The sequence below is a fragment of the Eubalaena glacialis genome, chromosome 17, assembly GCF_028564815.1.
Source record: "Eubalaena glacialis isolate mEubGla1 chromosome 17, mEubGla1.1.hap2.+ XY, whole genome shotgun sequence".
In the NCBI taxonomy this organism is placed as follows: domain Eukaryota; kingdom Metazoa; phylum Chordata; class Mammalia; order Artiodactyla; family Balaenidae; genus Eubalaena; species Eubalaena glacialis.
Genome location: NC_083732.1, coordinates 58455686 through 58472316, shown reverse-complemented (window position 1 = coordinate 58472316; position 16631 = coordinate 58455686).

Genomic DNA, 16631 nt, shown 5'->3' with positions numbered 1-16631 from the left:
CAACAAAATTGATAGTCATATAAGCACAGTATTTTGTGGAAAAGTGAGAAACAGGTGAAGATGTAATTTACGTTACCATTTATGAAAATTAAAAAACAACAATGTACATAAAACAATTCATATTTCACAGGCATATATACAAACCAAAGGACACCTGCCGAACTAGTTAGAATTGAGTTTGGGATGTGGGAGGGGAACAGGTGGAATAGAAAATGAGGATTAAAAGGAATAAATATATAAATCAAAAAAAGAGAGTAGGGCCTTACAGAACCATCAGTGATCCTGCACTGTGTATTGAAGTGTGTGATTCACTCAGTCCTTTGCCTCTGAGGTTCAGATAGACATACACAAACAAATAAAAAGCACAAATTACTGAAAACATTATAGTGGGGGATATAACTAACAGATAACTTTCAATCTTTAACAGATGAAGCGCACAAACAAGAAGAGGAAGAAGTAAAAGGTTTTTGCATAAATAAATAAAGTTAAATAAAAAGATATAACTAACTTCCTTTCCTACAAAGGAAAGAAAGACTTTCATATTTTGTCAAGGGACATTTGCTAAAATCAATCATCTCTTCAACCTTAAATAAAACCTTAAAATCTATAATTCTCCATAATGTAAAAAAGTTAAACATTAAAACACAATAAAGCAAATCCCAACCATGGGAACTAAAACTTAATTTTCTAACCATAAAAACAAAGAGAAAGTCTAAAACAACAGCAGTGACAATTTATAGAATAATAAAAATGATACTACATATCAAAAGGTATAGAATGACAAAGGTATAGTAAAAGTAACTTTATATCCCAAATTAACTACTAAAAAGAAATGAAACAAAAAAAGACTTACACCTAACTACCTATAAAAATAATAAAATTCGTCATTAAGAATTGAAAGAGAGTTTTCCAGACAAGTAAAAGCTAAAGGAGTTCATCACCACTAGACCAGCCTTGAAAGAAATATTAAAGGGACTTTTTAAAGCTGAAATGAAACGTGCTTGCTAAAGAGTAACAGGAAAATATATGAAAGTATAAATCTCACTGGTAAAGGTAAATATATAGTAAAATTCAGAATAATCTAATGTTGTAAAGTAGTATGTTAATCATTTATAAAGTCTAGTATGAAGGTTAAAAGACAAAAGTAGTATATATAACTATAACTACAATGATTAGTTAATGATATACTATATAAAAGGATGTAAATTAAGACATTAAAAACATAAAATGTGTGTGGGGGTAAATATATAGAGCTTTGGGACGCATTCCAACTTAAGTTGTTATTAACTTAAAATAGACTCTTATAAGTTGTTTTATGTGAGCCCCATGTTAACCACAAGGCAAAAACCTATAGTAGATACACAAAGAAAGGAAGCTAAGCATACCACTACAGAACATCACCATCAAAAGGAATACAGCAAGAGAAGAAAGGACAGAGAAACTACAAAACAGCCAGAAAGCAATTAACAAAATGGCAATAAGTATATACCTATCAATAATTACTAAATGTGAATGAACTAAATTTTCAAATCAAAGGACATAGAGTAGCTAAACGGATAAAAATCAAGACCCATCTTTATGTCGCCTACAGAAGACATACTTCAGATATAGGGACACACACAGACTGAAAATAAAGGTATGGAAAAAGATATTCCATGCAAATGGAAACCAACAGAAATCTGGGGCAGCATACTGGTATTAGACAAAATAGACTTTAAGACAAAGACTTTAAAAAGATACAAGGAAGGTCATTACACGATGATAAAGGGCTCAATTCAAGAAGAGGATATAACATTTATAAATATCTATGCACCCAACATAAGAGCATCTAAGTATATAAAGCAAATATTAACAGACCTAAAGGGAAAAATAGTACAATAATAGTAAGGGACTTTAATACCCCACTTTCACCAATGGATAGATGATCCTGTCAGAAAATCAATGAGGAAACATTGGCCTTAAACAACATGTTAGATCTAATGGACTTAACAGATATTTTCAGAACATTCCATACAAAAGCAACAGAATACACATTCTTCTCAAGGGCACATGGAACTTTCTCCAGGAGAGATCATAAGTTAGGCCACAACACAAGTCTTAATAAATTTAAGAAGACTGAAATCCTATCAAGCATCTTTTCTGACCATATTGGTATGAAACTAGAAGTCAATTACAAGAATAAAAGTGGTACCAAATGTAAAATAGATAGCTAGTGGGAAGCAGCTGCATAGCACAGGGAGATCAGCTCGGTGCTTTGTGACCACCTAGAGGGGTGGGATAGGGAGGGTGGGAGGGAGGGAGATGCAAGAGGGAAGAGATATGGGAACATATGTATATGTATAACTGATTCACTTTGTTATAAAGCAGAAACTAACACACCATTGTAAAGCAATTATACTCCAATAAAGATGTTAAAAAAAAAAGACATAATTCTATTGCGCACTTAATAGACTAAGATAGAGTGTAAACATAACTTCAATATGCCCTGGGAAACCCCAAAATCCATGTGACTCACTTTATTGTGATATTCTCTTTATTGCAGTGATCTGGAACCAAAGTCACAAAATCTCCTGAGGTATGCCTGTAGAAGAAAGGAAATAACAAAGTTCAGAAAGGAAATATATGAAATAATAGAGACTAGAAAAAAAAGAAGCAATGCTATTAAGAGCTGATTTTTTGAAAAGTTAAACAAAATTGACAAAACTTCAGCTAAGGAAAAAAAGAGAAAGGACTCAAATAAATAAAATCAGAAATGAAAGAGGAGATGTTGCAACTGATACAAAGAAACAAAGGATCATAAGAGACTACTATGAACAATTATATACCAACAAATTGGACAAACTATAAGAAATGGATAAATTCCTAGAAACACACAATCCACTATGACTGAAGCATGTAGAAATAGAAAATCTGAACACATTTATTACTAAGGAGACTGAATCAGTAATAAAAAGCACCCAACAAACAAAAGTCCAGGAGCAGATGGCTTTACTGGTGAATTCTACCAAACATTTAAAGAAGAATTATTACCAGCCTATTTCAACAGAAGAGGAGGGAACCCTTTGAAACTCATTTTACAAAGCCAATGTTACCCTGATACCAAAACCAGACAAGGATGCCACAAGAAAATTACAGACCAATATCCCTGATGAACATAGATGCAAAACTCCTCAACAAAGTATTAACAAACTGAACATGTTAAAAGCATCCTACACCATGATCAAGTGGGATTTATTCAAAGGATACAAGGATGGTTCAACATCTGCAAATCAGTTAATGTGATATACCACTTTAACAAAATGAAGGATAAAAATCATATGATTGTCTAATAGATGCAGAAAAAGCATTTGACAAAATTCAACAACCATTTATAATAATAGCTCTTAACAAAGTGGGTATAGAGGTAACACACCTCAACATAATAAAGCCGTATACGACAAGCCCACAGCTAACATACTCCATGGTGAAAAGCTGAAAGCTTTTCCTCTAAGATCAGGAATGAGACAGGGATGCCCACTCTTACCACTTATTCAACATAGTATTGGGGACTTCCCTGGTGGCGCAGTGGTTAAGAATCCGTCTGCCAATGTGGGGGACACAGGTTCGAGCCCTGAGCTGGGAAGATCTCATATGCCACGGAGCAACTAAGCCTGTGCACCACAACTACTGAGCCTGTGCTCTCGAGCCCACGAGCCACAACTACTGAGCCTGCATGCCACAACTACTGAAGCCTGTGCACCTAGAGCCCGTGCTCTGCAACAAGAGAAGCCACTGCAGTGAGAAGCCCATGCACCGTGACGAAGAGTAGCCCCCACTTGCTGCAACTAGAGAAAGCCCTCGCACAACAACGAAGACCCAAAATGGCCAAATATAAATAAATTTATAAAAGAATAGTACTGGAAGTCCTAGACAGAGCAATTAGGTAAATAAATAAGTAAAATAAAAGGTATCCCAATTGAAAAGGAAGAAGTAAAACTGTCACTATTTGCAGATGATATAATATATAAAAATTCTAAAGACTCTACCAAAAAAACTATATTAGAATAAATGAATTCAGTAAAGTTGCTGGATACAAAATCTTTATACAAAAACGTGTTGTACTTCTTTATACTAATAACAAACTACAAAAAAGAGAAATTAAGAAAACAATCCCATTTACAATTGCATCAAAAAAACCCCAAAATACCTAGGAAGAAATGTAACCAAGATGGTGACAGACTTGTACACAGAAAACTTTAAGACCTTAATGAAAGAAATTGAAGAAGAGAAACAAAAAGATATTTCATGCTCATGGATTAGAAGAATTAATATTGTTAAAACCTTCATATTGCCCAACTAATCTACAGATTCAATGCAATTCCCATCAAAACTCCAATGATATTTTTCACAAAAATAGAACAAACAAACCTAAAATTTGTATGGAACCACAAAGACCCTGATTAGCAAAAACAATCTTGAGAAAGAAGAACAAAGCTGGGGGCATCACACTTCCTGATTTCAAACTATATTACAGAGCCATAGTAATCAAAACAGTATGGTATTGCCTTTATACAGACACATAGATCAATGGAACTGAATAGAGAGCCCAGAAATAAACTCACATATATATATAACCAATTAATTTATGACAAAATAACCAAGAATATACAATGGTAAAAGGACAGTCTCTTCAATAAATGTTGTTGGGAAACTGGACAGTCACACGCAAAAGAATGAAACTAGACCATTATCTTACACCACACACAAAAACTAGCTCAAAATGGATTAAAGACTTGAACAAAGACCTGAAACCATAAAACTAGAAGAAAACATAGGGGCTTCCCTGGTGGCACAGTGGTTAAGAATCAGCCTGCTAATGCAGGGGACATGAGTTCGAGCCCTGGTCCGGGAAGATCCCACATGCCATGGAACAGCTAAGCCCGTGCGCCACAGCTATTGAGCCTGCGCTCTAGAGCCCGCGTGCCACAACTACTGAGCCTGTGTGCCACAACTACTGAAGCCCATGCGCCTAGAGCCCGTGCTCCGCAACAAGAGAAGCCACCGCAATGAGAAGCCCACGCAATGCAACAAAGAGTAGCCCCCACTCGCTGCAACTAGAGAAAGCCCGAGCGCAGCAACAACAAAAAAAACCCAACACAGCCAAAAATAAATAAATAAATAAATAAATAAAACAAAGGTGATGAGCTATTTGACTTTGGTTTTGGCAACAACTTTTTGCATTTGACACCAAAAGCAAAGGCAACAAAAGCAAACAACAACAACAAGTGGGGCTACATCAAATTAAAAAGCTTCTACACAGCAAAAGAAACCATCAACAAAGTGAAAAGGCAACCTACTGAAAGGGAGAAAAATATTTGCAAATCATATATTTGATAACAGGTTAATATCCAAAATGTATTTTTAAAAACTCATTCAACTCAATAGTAAAACAAAACAAAACAAAAAAACAATAGAAAATGATTTAAAAATGGGCAGAGGATATAATTAAGACATTTCTCCAAAGAAGATATACAGAAGGCCAACAGGTACATGAAAAGGTATTCAACATTGTTAATCATCAGAGAAATGCAAATCAAAACCACAATGAGATAGTATCTTGTACCTGTTAGAATGGCTATTATTGAAAAGATGAGAAATAACAAGTGTTGGCAAGGATGCAGAGAAAGGGGAATACTTGTGCACTGTTGGTGGGAATGTAAATTGGTGTAGCTACTATGGAAAACAGTATGGATGTTCCTCACAAATTAAAAATAGAATTACCATATGATCCACTTCTGGGTACTTAACTGAAAGGAACAGAAATACTAAGTGGAAAAGATATCTGTTCCTCCATGTTCATTGCAGCATTATTTACAATAGCCAATCATGGAAGTAACCTAAGTGTCCAATGATAGATGAATGGATAAGGAGGTTGTGTATGTATATAAAATGGAATGTTATTCAGCCATAGAAAAGAAGGAAATCTTGCCATTTGTGACAACATGGATGGACTTTGAGGGCACTGTGTTAAGTGAAATAAGTGAGAAAAAATACAAATACCATATGATCTCATTTATATGTGGAATCTAAAAAACAAACTAATAAAATTGGAACTCACAGATACAGAGAAAAGATTGGTGGTGCCAGAGGTTGGGAGGTGGACAAAATGGGAGGTGGCCAAAGCATACAAACTTCAGTTATAAAATAAATAAGTCATGAGTATGTAATATATAGTATGATGACTATAGTTAATAATAATGTATATATGAAAGTTGCTAAGAGTAGATCTTAAAAGTTTTCATCACAAGGAAAAAATTATAACTATGATGATGCATGTTATCTGGACTTATTGTGTTGATCATTTTGCAATATATACAAATATAGATCACTTTGTTGTACACCTGAAATTAATACATTGTTATATGTCAATTATATCTCAATGAAAAAAAGTCTTAAAATAAATAATAAAAAATGCATAGAATTCAGAAAGAAAAAAGTATAAGGATAAAAACATAAATCTGTTAAGTAACAGAAATAGTAAATATATATAAATATTTATTTATAGAATTTTAGATATATAGAAACATATCTAGAAACAAATTTCTATTCAATTAAGGAGAAAGAAAACATGATTAAAATTAGAAATTATAGCGAGAATAGAAAAACTGATTTGCTAATATAAATTACCAAAATTGACCCAAATGTGAAAGCCAAAAGAACTTAAAAGAAAAATGACTTCATAGTCATCTCATGAAACACTGAAAAAGACAATTGATAAAAATCTCACACTTACTGGTGCTTAATACAACAGTTAAAAGAAATTTCCATTCAAATAGGAATTAGTAAGGATTCCTATTCTGATCTTTACTTCCTTTTTTTATGTTCTAGTCAATTACAATAAGAAATCAGAAAACATAGATGTAACAAAATATAAAAGTGAGAAAAGCCACTTTTATTTCAACAGTTCTCTACTTAGAAACTCAAGGGAATTGGCTGAAAGTTTACTAGAATTGAAATATTACTTGAGTAAAGAATCTGAATAAAAATGTAATATTCACAAGTGAATAATCATTCTTCTAATTTAATGGGAGGAAAATAAGAAAATAAAGGTAACTATAAATTACCTCAATAAGAAACATATTAGGTGTATACAAAATTACAAAATTTTGCTGAAGAATAAAAATTCACATTAAATGATAATGCTAATTACTATATATTTTTCTGTAATAAATTTTTAGGTTACACTCAGAGATAAAAATATATTGTTGAAATTTATCTGGAGTAACAAACATCTAGTTAATATGTGTTTTACAAACAAACAAAAGTATTAAAGGGATGTGCCTTGTATAAAATTCAAATTTATTATGGAGTTACAATAATTAAAGTAATATAAACTTAACCCCAAAATCAATCAACAGAAGAATCACTGCACAATAAAATAGAATTGGGTCATTCTATTTGAGTGGAGTTGGAAAAACTTGACTTGTAGAAAATTAGATCACACTGCACCCCCAAATAAATTTCATATTAAAGGCTAAGTATTAAAAGAAAGTGAACTAGGATAAAACATAGGAGAACATTTTTGCAGTGGTTTTGCTACCTGGGCAGAGCCAGGATAAGCGGAATAAAGAAGAAACTTTCCTAGGGTCTCTGGAAAGAAACTTTCCTAGGGCCTCTGGGGTAATATCCAGAAATTGAGCTTGGTTTAGATATGGAGAACTTTCCCACTCATTTCACCATAAATGGGGACTTCTTACCACCTGCACCTGTATATATCAGTTTCCATGTGAATATCTCATGTTTTCTTCCAATAACTCATTTCACAAACTTTCCCAGAATACATTGGCCCTGGATATCTACTATGGTGATAGAAACAATCTCTAGCCAGCCCTTTGGGATTAAGCAAAGGATCTTGCAACAGGACATCAGGGAGAAAACACACCTAATTTTATGAGAAGTTTATTGTTTATGAAATTTTCATAAACAATCTGGCATTTGAGAAACAGTACCTTAAATAAAAGGTAAATTTTGAATATATTGATATGAGAGAAGGATAGCCCATGATGAATAGCAACGAAAAAAAGCAAAGAATTGGGAAAGTTTGGGAACATAGGAGAAGACATAAAGTAATAGAATGGGCAACAAGATTAGTAAATATTAGTTTACAAGGTCTGCCATAGTAAAGTACTACTTACTGAGTAACAGAACTTTATTCTCACTGTTTTGGAGGCTACAAATCTGGGATCAAGTAGATCAAGCAGGGCCATGCTCCCTCTCCAGGCACTAAGGAAAAATCTGTTTCAGGCCTTTCTCCTAGCCTCTGGAGATTTGATTACCTCTGTAAAGACCCTGTCTCAAATAAGGTCACATTCTGAGACATTGGGAGTTAAGACTCCAGTATGCCTTTTTTGAGCGGTAGCAGAGGAGACACAATCAACACATTACAATAAGCAACAGATCAGGAAGGACTTTATTTAATGGGCTAATGGAGTAAAGTACTGCTTAACAATACCTTAGGTAACAACATAAGTTAAATGATTTTAGTCCAAGGAAAAAGCAAAAGTGAGAGGAAGGGAAATGAATCTAGTTATCAAAAGCAAAAAAGTTAAATGTAGTTAATAAAGTCAGAATAATTTAAGCTATTACAATTTACATATGCTTTGTTATTTCTTCTGGAAATTAGGAATTTGTAATTCAGGTCATGGAAGAACTACACCCAAACACAGATTTTAGCAAAAAGAATACTGGAGCTACCAAGAAAAGTTGAACCAACAGCCTACAAAAATGGACCATAACAAAGAAATCTGCCCGAGGATATATAATCCCAGGAACTTTGCATGCCCCAACAATGAACAGCAGATGGTACTAAGTCCAAAGAACATTGGTAAATAAAATAGCCAATGGTTTCACTCAGATGAAAAACTGGAATGTTAACTCCAAATCCTATGTAAACCAGTTTCCAGAGAGAAATTTTTTTCTTTTTAAGTGAAAACATATTTGCATTTTGATTGCACATCTCTTCCAAGGCTTTCAAAGCATTTCTATGCATAAGTGTTTCTGCTTTATGAGTAATGCAGGGCAATTCACTTTTAAGCTCGTATTGTGTTATTGTTTTCATTATAAATGTAGAATGCATATTTCAGGTACATTGCAGTTTCTGGGGTTGGGGGAGAAGTAACTACCATTTATAACAGTGTCTCTATGTGCACATGAATATAAAATATGAATACATTCTAAGCTATATAAATATGAACAAACTAGGAAATAATAGACATATAAGCATATCACCATAAAAAAATCCAGTTCTATACTACTTAAATCTTATTGTAGAATGTAAAGGGTTGGTACAAATCTATGAATTATAGTAATTATGCAAAAATATAACTCATAGAAAACCATTTATATTAACACCACAGTAAAATCATCTCTAACATGGGTTATGTTTTAAAATAAGTGCATAAGGAGAAAACTGCATGTTGTAAAAATTATGCTTAATAGCCCATTAAATAACCATAAACTACACTATGTGATTTTGTGCATTCTCTCTCTACAACATGGGATTGAATTGGTTTTGTTTTTGGTTTTTGGTTTTTTGGTGGGCACCAAATAAAGTAATTAACTAAGATATAAAGTTCATTCTGTAATAGGTGATTATAGATGATTTTCTTATACTGAGCACATGTAGTTGAATTTGGATAAGTAAAATGTGAATATAACAGTTCCACTTTCATGATTGGAATTTACTGCATTTTTACTCAAATCAATAAACTATCTTCAGACTCCAAAGTAAAAGCCACAAAAGCCAAAAATAAACAAGTGAGACTACACCAGACTAAAAAGCTTCTGCACAGCAAAGGAAATCATCAACAAAATGGAAAGATAACCTATCAAATGGGAGAAAATATTTGCAAATCATGTATCTGATAAGGGTTTAATACCCAAAATATATAAAGAACTCATACAACTCAACAGAAAAACAAACAACCCGATTTAAAAATGAGCAGAGGAACTGAATAGACATATAAGAGGACATATCGATGGCTAACAGATACATGAAAAGGTATTCAGCATCACTATTTATCAGGGAAATGCCAATCAAAACCACAATGAAATACCATCTCATGATTGTTAGAATAACTACTATCAAAATGACAAGAAATAACAAGTGTTGATGAGGATATAGAGAAAATAGAACCCTTGTTCACTGTTGGTGGGAATGTAAACTGGTGCAGTCATTATGGAAAACAGTACGGAAGTTCCTAAAAAAATTAAAAATAGAATTACCCTTGATCCAGCAATTCTACTTTTGTGTATTTATCTCAAAAAAATGAAAGCACTAACTTGAAAAGATATCTATACCCCCATGTTCATTGCAGCATTATTTACAATAGCCAACACACAGAAGCAGCCAATGGATAAATGGATAAAGAAGTTGTGGTGTGTGTGTGGGTGTGTGTGGAATGGAATACACACAATGGAATATTATGCAGCCATATAAAAAGAAGGAAATCTTGCCATTTGCAACACCATGGATGCACCTTCAGGGCATTATGCTAAGTGAAGTAGGATGGAAAAAGACAAACACCACATGATCTCACTTATATATGGAATCTAAAAATCAAACCAAAAAACAAACAAAAAAAATGGAGCTCATAGATACGAAGAACACAGATTGGTTGTTGTCAGAGGTGGGAGGTGGGAGGTGGGTGAAATGGGATGTGTTCAAAAGCCACAGACTTCCAGTTATAAAATAAATAAGTCCTGGGGATGTAATGTCCAACATGGTAATTATAATTAATAGTGCTGTATTGTACATTTAAAAGTTGCTAAGAGCATAGATCTTAAAAGTTCTCATCACAAGGAGAAAAAAAATATCTGTAACTATGTGTGGTGATGGATGTTAACTATACTTACTGTGGTGATCATTTCACAATATGTACAAATATTGAATCATGTTGTATACCTGAAACTAATACATTGTTATATGTCAATTATTTCTCAATGAAAAAAATTATAATAAAAGAAAACTCTTTAAACCCTGACTGACCTATCCCTTCTCTCTCATTTGCTCTCCCACTTATTTTCATTGTCTCTTGGTCTCTCATTAATTCCAACTCTTTATTTTTCTATCTCTTGGATGCCACAGGTCCTATAAGGCAGGTGCTAATAATTCCTATGGGCCATAATGAGAAGAAAGCAGTATTGGAAGCTGTGTCAGGCTTACCCAGACACTACCAATTACTAGGTATGAGGTCTTAGGTCACTAAACCTCCCTGATCAATACCATAAAGTCAGAGTCAGTGCCTAATTCATATGGTTTGGGAAAACTAAAGATATAGACCTTATAAACAGACAAACAAGTAAGTATTATAAATGTTTAACATTTGTGTTTAATGGTACCCATTTTACAAATGATGAAACTGAGGCTTAGAGAAATTGAGCCCAACATTATAATGATATGAAATTGTGATTGACTTTTATGACTTCAAAGCCAGAGTTCTTCATTGTTCTATGTCCATATAAAAAAAGCCATAAATACAACAGTATCTTCCTCAAGCTTTTACTACTATATTCAGAACTAAACACATTTATCTAACAACTGAGAGATCCAAGCTCTTTTCTTTTCTGCTTCCTGCCATCTATTTGTGAAGATTCTATGCCTACATTATCACATTCTGCAAATTCCCCCAGCTACTTCAATGGGATGTGGGTCATAGAAAATATGTATGAGAAAGCTAAAATATACCATATGGTGAATGGAGATAAAAATTCAACTTAAATGCAGCAAATAGAAGAAATGAGCCATTTGCTCCACATATATCTCATAAAACTGTTAAGACAATTTTTATAAATCACCTTAGCATCCCTTCTAAAGGGGCTTCGTATTAATTATTATGTGTTATCTTAAATATTCTATTGGTTTAATAAAATATAGCAAAAGAAAGCCCCACAAATCAGAACAAACCTTAAGCACTGTTCTCAGTAACATTACATACAGATAAAATAAAATAAATGCATGCCAAAATTATCTTAGACAGAAAAACAACAAAAGTTCTGAATTAAGTAAAAAGGAATAAAAGTTTAAATGTGCCATTTCCTTTTCATTCCAACTAGCTTACTTTTGCTTATAGTAATATGTTAGGATATATACAGAATTTTCCTAGATGCTTTCTGAATTTAGCAATTTCACTCTTTGGCCCTGGTAAATACATAGCAAGGAAGCATGCCATTATGAAAAATATTGAGATTCTAGATGACTGAATTAGTAACAATGGATGTCCCGTTTGTTAACAGCCTTCAGGATTTGTCCTTATTCCAGATAGCACAAATTCCAAACATTAAGGATAATCACTAAAATACATATTCATGGATTTTTTTTCTGATCAAAAAATGAATATGAATGTTCTTCAGGAAAAATTTCATGTCAAAAAATATGACAAGAGCAGTAAAATCCTCCATAATCTCCCCTGAGTAACCTCTATTTCATCTTAAACAATGAAAAGTACTATGATAAAAAAACAACTAAGCAAAAAACTGACTTAATTTGTCTTTAAATAGTTCACAACTCTCAAATCTTAGAAACATCTGCTTTGGAAAATATTTGTTTAGATTATCAGTTAAAATGGAGGTACACATTCTTTACCCATTCAACAAATGGTGATTCTTCATTTAACTACTATCCATTCAAAATATACAGATTAAAGACCTACTAAATTTAAGGCACTCTTCTAGGTCATGGGAATGAACCAAACAAATGTAAATTTGTGTCCTCATAGAAATTACATTCTAGTTAAGACTAGAATGGGGGGCAAATAATAAACAACAACAAAAATTTTTTTTAATATGGTACTATTTTAAAAGGTGATAGGGGCTTCCCTGGTGGTGCAGTGGTTGGGAGTCTGCCTGCCAGTGCAGGGGACACGGGTTCGAGCCCTGGTCTGGGAGGATCCCACATGCCGCGGAGCAACTAGGCCCGTGAGCCACAATTACTGAGCCTGCGCGTCTGGAGCCTGTGCTCCGCAACAAGAGAGGCCATGATAGTGAGAGGCCCGCGCACCGTGATGAAGAGTGGCCCCCGCTTGCCGCAACTAGAGGAAGCCCTCGCATAGAAAACGAAGACCCAGCACAGCCATAAATAAATTAAAAAAAAAAAAAAAAAAGTGATAATTGCTTTGAAGGAAAAATAAAGCAGAGAAGGGAACAAGAGACTGCCGAGGAGTAAACAGTGTTGTGATTTTTAAATAGGCTGGTCAGAGAAGGCTCCACTGGTAATATTTGAGCAGAGCTGCAGGAGATGAAGAATAGAGCCATGCCTATGTCTGGGAAATCGGATTTCAGACATTTCTTACATGTTCTTAGTCCCTGTCCCATCAAAGAAAAAAATCAAAGGACATTTTAGCAATAATTATTGATTTTCACTGTTGTAGTTTAGAGTTAAAATCACTGCTTTACTGTTTTTTTGTAAATGAGTATCTCATTGCCCTGTTAAAGTATATACAATAAGGCTTAACTTCACCTGTTCATTCTCTGCCCATACTGAATCAATTATTTACCAATTATTTTATTCCTTATGGAAATTCAACAGAACATGGGATGCAATCATAAACATTTCAGCTTTATTGAAATTACAGCTAAAATTTTAGATTCTCATACTTTTAGACTATGAGAAGAATCTCAGGGTGTGTATGTGGTGATATATGGCAATTGACACTCAGTACCATGTTGAAGGGACAAGAGAAAATAGGGGGGACTATACTGAGCTGAAGACGACATGTTCCATCAAGTGTTGGAAACCACTCAGGATTTTTTAAAGAAAAAATACGCACACAAATAGACACTTTAACTTATGTATGATCTAGTCTCATTTTTGAATAATGGCAAATTTAAATTAAAAAATTAATCATCAAAAAATCTACAAACAATAAATGTTGGAGAGGGTGTGGAGAAAAGGGAACCTTCTTACACTGTTGGTGGGACTGTAAACTGATACAGCCACTGTGGAGAACAGTATGGAGGTTCCTTAAAAAACTCAAAATAGAACTACCACATGACCCAGCAATCCCACTACTGGGCATATACCCTGAGAAAACCATAATCAAAAAGATACATGCATCCCAATGTTCACTGCAGCACTATTTACAATAGCCAGGACATGGAAGCAACCTAAATGTCCATCAACAAGGGAATGGATAAAGAAGATGTGGTACAATATATACAATGGAATATTAGCCATAAAAAGGAACGAAACTGTGTCATTTGCAGAGATGTGGATGGACCTAGAGACTGTCATACAGAGTGAAGTAAGTCAGAAAGAGAAAAACAAATATCGTATAATAATGCATATATGTGGAATCTAGAAAAATGGTATAGATGATCTTAGTTGCAAAGCAGAAATAGGGACACAGATGTAGAGAACAAATGTATGGATACCAAGGGGGATGGGGGGGGTGGGATGAACTGGGAGATTGGGATTGACATATATACACTACTATGTATAAAATAGATAACTAATGAGAACCTACTGTATAGCACAGGGAACTCTACTCGGTGCTCTGTGGTGACTTAAATGGGAAGTAAATCAAAAAAAGAGGGGATATATATATGTATGGCTGATTCACTTTGCTGTACAGCAGAAACTGACACAGCAGTGTAAAGCAACTATACTCCAATTAAAAAAAAATAAACTAAAAAGAAAAATTAATCACCATATATTGGTCATAATAGGCCAGATTTAGCGCTCATGTTTCCACTTGAGAACCTCTAGTATGGATTTGGAACATGTGTCATGTGTAAAAACACATCTTCCTTGACTCCCAGTGCCTTGACCTCCACCTAGCCAGACCATATAACGACTCTTTGTATTTTAAGGAGATAGATCTGGGTAAAGATGAGCTAAATGTGGAGAATTTCAAAGAACCCCAGACAAACTTGTGGGATCAGAAACTAAAAATGGTATATTTCTCACATTCTAGATAGAGAATGATATCAAGACCATCATTCACCAAACAAGGGGTGAGGGCAAACTCTACAAAAATCTTAAAGTCCTAGGACTAAGCCTGTATTATCCCACTGTCCCCACTCATGGAGAGGTTTGCTAGAATCAGTCATGAACAGACACATTGTGGACAGACACATTCCCTCCTGGAAAGGGACCTAGATTCCAGCCACCTCATGCATTTATAAAGGAGTTAGACAAGAGCTGAGATCACCATTTTATATGGTCTTACTGGCAAGTGAAACATTCTATTCTCTGACACCAATTGCCTGCAGAGGTTGCGTATGAGAGCCCTGTTGAGGAACCACTGCTAGCTTGTGAGTAAGATTATCTGGAAGACATGCGGGTTTGTCTCAGGCGACACCCTGTTTCCAGAGGCTTATTAAATTTACATCCTCCCATCAAGGGGATGTACAATATTTTTGTCAACTTTTTTGACAAGTTTTCACTCTGGGCTACTTCCTGGGACAGTTCTAAGAAGCAGTATGGGGCTATCTATCCATATATAAATTGCAGAGGGAGAAGAAGTTGCACATCCTTTAACTCCTCACCCTTCCTGGGGTCATCAGGCCTTCAGCCTTGAGGACAAGCCAGATTGTTTGTCTTTTTTTTTTTTTTTGGCCACACCGTGTGGTGTGAGGAAACTTAGTTCCCCAACCAGGGATCGAACTCACACCCCCTGCAGTGGAAGTGCGGAGCCTTAACCGCTGGACCGCCAGGGAAGTCCCAGTTGTTTGTATTGTTTTCTGGAGCAATGAACTCTCCAGGAATTGAGTCATCATCATTTCACACCAAAGGTAACCCCAGAAGCAAAGAAGCATGTCTTCAAAGCAAAGATGAGGTTAGAGCTGCTCTTGTAATCAGTGACTATCAGGTGCCGTCTAATGGAAAAGAGCATCCAAATTTATGTCCATCTAATTGCCTTCAATCAAGGTCTAGGTAATGCCAATTTGTTTCCATAGGGGATCTCCTTATGAGTATGCCCTTATAATCTGATCTTAACGACCCCCTACCTGACCATACAACTTGGTCATCATCAATGGCTCATGAGTATGTAAAAACAACACAGCTTAGCTTTCAGCCCATTGGGAAAGAACAGGAAATAGTGGGAGCTCAGGAATATTTTGTTCAGCTGAATAGGATGCAAGTATTCTCGGTAGGTAGCAGGGAAACAGAGCAGCATCTACCACTGCCCACCATGAGTACTTTTAAGTTTTATTCAACTTAAATTACTTCTTGTCCTTTCCCCTCTTAGCTTTATCCCACTCTTCTACTTCATTTCTTTTTTTCACCTCTTCATTTATCTTTATTTCTTTTTTTTTTCTCCTGCTGATACCTAAGACTTACCATCCTCGAACTGGGTATCAGAGAACCTGGACTCTTAGATTCTAGCTCTGTCAAAAATTGGGTGGCCTTGGGAAAGTCTCTTGAGCTCACCATACCTTGATGTTTTTATCTGTATGGTTGTAGGGTGGATAAAGTGAGGAGGAGGGCAATTAGTGGGAGGTTTGAAATGTATTATAGGGATGCTATAGAGTATAATTGAACCACATGGGTTTAAATCCAAATTCCTCTACCTACAACTGGTGTGATTCTGGAAAACTCACATAATCTGGCTAATTCTCAGTCTCCCAGTTACAAGGGGGAATAATGATAA